This window comes from Pinus tabuliformis, chromosome 3_1 (assembly GCF_031772625.1).
Source record: "Pinus tabuliformis cultivar Carrire ecotype Pingquan chromosome 3_1, CPIR1, whole genome shotgun sequence".
NCBI classification, from domain to species: Eukaryota; Viridiplantae; Streptophyta; class Pinopsida; order Pinales; family Pinaceae; genus Pinus; species Pinus tabuliformis.
In genome coordinates, this window is record NC_142301.1 from 794,778,809 (window position 1) to 794,782,625 (window position 3,817).

Consider the following 3,817-nt stretch of genomic DNA (forward strand, 5'->3'; position numbering starts at 1 on the left):
AAAACGCCCAACACTTTTCTAGTATGATTGTCAACCTGTGTCTTACTACAAAAATATAAATAAAAGCGAAATAAGATCCCTCCAAGAATAAAACAGGCAAGTAATTCCATGTGATTATGTCTTGTTCCTTTCTTTTGATGATCAGAGATGGCAGATGGTCAGTGGAAAGAGAGCGCCAGTGGTGAACGTGAAAGGAGGGCGTGAGGTAGGTTAATGAATTAGGGCCAAAAGTGGGTGTAGAAGCCATGCCATCTGAGATCTGCAAGAAGCTTTTTCACATTTTTCCTGGTGATCTTACCAAATCTGAACCAGTGGTAGTTCCACATGGATGGGTGATTGTAGTGAACCTCCACAAAGAGCTCGTCCACAATGAGAGGCATCTCTGGATCACTGAGCCATCGCCTCAGAATCGGCCACTCGCTTCCCAAGATGTCCATCTTGACAACCACTGTATCAGTTGCTTTCAATTGCAACTCCTCTTTCATAAACCTCGTTATATTTATGACATTGCGGGCTTTATCATCTTACTCTGACACAAAGTTGTAGTGCAACTGGATTCGATCCACCATCCACTGCGGAGGTTGGGGAGTGGCCTTTACAGTGAGGGAGGAGGGATTCGTCTGTGCCACATTACTCTCTTCGTCAAAACCAAGCGGCCTCGTCTTTTGCAGGAGCTTGGATTCGACTTCGAAGGCGTGAATCTCGATGAAATCGAAGGGGTACATGCGAAGAAACCAGGCTAGGCTGGTGCTGAATGCATTAGCACCCAGATCCAGCAGAACCCGTCGCTATCTGCGATGGAGATCGATCGCCTTAAAAGGCAGAAGCCATGGCAAGATGTGCGTTTTGTCCAACACATCGTCGGATAATTGGAGAGCGAAACCTCTGCGGAAATTGTTACGATCGTCAAGCTTCTCAATGAGATGACCATTTACAGGGCAGGCAGCAGCTTCCTATCCACTTCATCTGTCGCCATGGATTCTCAACTTGATCTTCATCTTTGTCCAAGAATCTTTCTCTCATCCCGCACAACTCGCTGCTGTTTCTGGCCATGGCTTCCCATTCATTATGCTTAAACACTTGCGCAGTGAAGCCTTGGCATTTGCAAACCACAGAAATGCCAAACTCAATGCCAAGAAAGCAAAATCTGTGCATGTGGTTCACATAAATATCAAGAAAAATATATGTGGACAGTATGAGGACCAAGGCATAGAGCAGCCACAGATGAATCGTTTTGCTTTTTCTGGTGCCTTGTGTCTGAGAATGAGAACGAGAAAAGCAGATACATTGCAAATTTTCACAATGAATGCAGATAAATTCAAATTTCAAATCGATCCACTGTTTGGCGCCCACCCATCCAATTCGTCTGACATTGGAGGCCCTGCAGGTCGCGTCAGTATTTTCCGGTGGAGGCTGGAGTCCTTTCCCGGCTGGAGAGTTGTCCCGTTACATGCCCATGCATGTATGGTGAAGTTGCTCAGCGATTGCTGGCCGACTTGAGGTCCCATCATAGTACTCTTAAACCGCATTGAATACCCAATAGCATAGGAAATATTGCTTGCCGGCAAAGACAGCCTCCCTTTACCCATAAAGTAAGGTGACAAACAGTACCACCTTACAGGGATCTCGCTGGCCATTTATACCATTGCATGATACAGCGCCCCACTTCAGATTTTTAAGTGTCATTTATTTTCATTGTATCGGGCTTGCATTTTGACATTACTAGCGATTAGCGATTGTGAGTAGGCTCTTCTGGTTCACCAAAAGTAAGTTTGCTCTTCTAGAAACAGATATTTGCTGTGGGTTTTATGTTATTTGCAATGCGTTTTATTTATCAGTTTACTCATAGGTGGAACGGAGATGGAAATCCTTATTTCCAACCCTATTGCATAGTAAATGCGGCCTGACATGGGGCCGATATAATACTATAACACGATATAGCACCCCGCTATTTTTTTCTCTCTCATCACCGCGCGGCGTATTATATGTGTTATATCGACCATAGTAATTGCGGCCTGACATGGGGCCGATATAACACTATAACACGATATAACACGCCGCTATTTTTTTCTCTCTCATCACCGCGCGGCGTATTATATGTGTTATATCGGCCCTATGTTAGGGCACATTTACTATGCAATAGGGTTGGAAATAAAGCTTTCCAATGGAGATGGCCTGAACGGGATGGTGGTTCCAGGTACGGGATAATGCAGACGCCGACACTTGGCCTGTAGCTACCCTTGACAAGTTCTTTCTCATTTCCCGTGCCTCCGTTTTCCAATAAAACCCTCATTTCTCTTTCATCGGGTCATTTTACATTTTCATCATTAAGGGTTTCGTTATTTTCTGAGGGCGCACAGGTCGTTTTCACCCTTCTCATACCCCGAGGGTTAGGCGCCTGTGCCTACCTTAGCTCCCCTTTCGGACTATTCTCCCCGAGGTTTTCGTTTTTGCTTGGTTCCATTTTCGCTACTGTCGGTGCCGTTTTTCGTCGGACAGCTGGTTTCGAGGTGGTTTTCCATTTCTTAGTGTAGCTATTGCTATGGAAGTTGATGAGGTGGATTATTCAGAGGTTCCTCTAGAGCAGGGCTACATCTGGCGTTCCATGTTTGCAGCATCTGAAGGTATCTACAACGAAGACCTTTCTGGTAATTTTGTTGAATACCTGCAGTCCTCTGGTCCTGTACGGCCCACCTCCGTTTTGCCGGAAGAACCCTCAACCGGGCCGCAGTTTTCAGTGCCGTCCCCGGCTACCCTGCGTTTTGTCTCGGATTGCTTCCACCCTTCCTCGGACATTGCGGGTCCTTCTGTTCCGCCGGGACCTGTGTCGGTACCCCTGCCTGGATCTTCATCTGAAGCCCCCTTCCGGCTGTCCCTCCCTCGTCCTCTGCACATTCCGTACCCTCGGGCAGATTCTCCACCGTTCCCCTTCTCTCTGAGGTTGTTCCTGTAAATCCCTCAATCCCTAACCCATCCCCCCCACTCGCTGCTCCAGAAGAGGCGAGGGTTTTTGCAAACCCTAGCCACCCACCTTCCCGCCCCTTGAAGAAACAGAGGTGCTTCAAATCCCGGTGCACTGACATTATACTTCGACTTGAGGAAGACCTTCATTGGGGGGACGCAATGGACTGTGGGGACAGAGTTCTGGTCAGTTGTATCAAAGGGAGAAACTGTTAGGCAGCTACACTGAAAGCTTGGGCCATGGAAATATGGGACAACATTGGGCTGATATCCCTTTTGTCCAGACTTTTGTCTGTGGTTGGTTTGCCTTACGGTTGTCAAGGGCTGATGACATCATGTGGGTTCTCTCTTTTTCCTGGTGCTCTGGGGACAACATTTGGCTGATATCCTTTTGTCCATACTTTTGTCTGTGGTTGGTTTGCGTTACAGTTTGGAAGGGCTGATGACATCATGTGGGTTCTCTCTTTTTCCTGGTGCTTTGAGAACTCTCTCGTACTCCTCCAGCCTTGGACACCACTATTCGATCCGGATACGGAACAAATTGGGTTATCAAGGGTTGATGACATCATGTGGGTTCTTTCTTTTTCCTGGTGCTTTGGGGACAACATTGGGCCGATATCCCTTTTGTCCAGACCTTTTTATGTGGTTGGTTTGCGTTACGGTTTGCAAGGGCTGATGACATCATGTGGGTTCTCTCTTTTTCCTAGTGCTTTGAGAACTCTCGTACTCCTCCAGCCTTGGACACCACTATTCGATCCGGAGACGGAACAAATTGGGGTATGTCTGGTTTGGATTAGGCTTCCTGCATTAGCCCCCTCCCTTAGTACTGGTCAGAGGATAATTTTAAGAAAATTGG

General features: G+C 47.1%; 1 pseudogene; it reads right to left on the reverse strand.

The window, feature by feature from the left end:
* Positions 1-218: 218 nt before the first annotated feature.
* Positions 219-1,637, reverse strand: LOC149189831 (uncharacterized; annotated as a pseudogene).
* Positions 1,638-3,817: the final 2,180 nt, after the last annotated feature.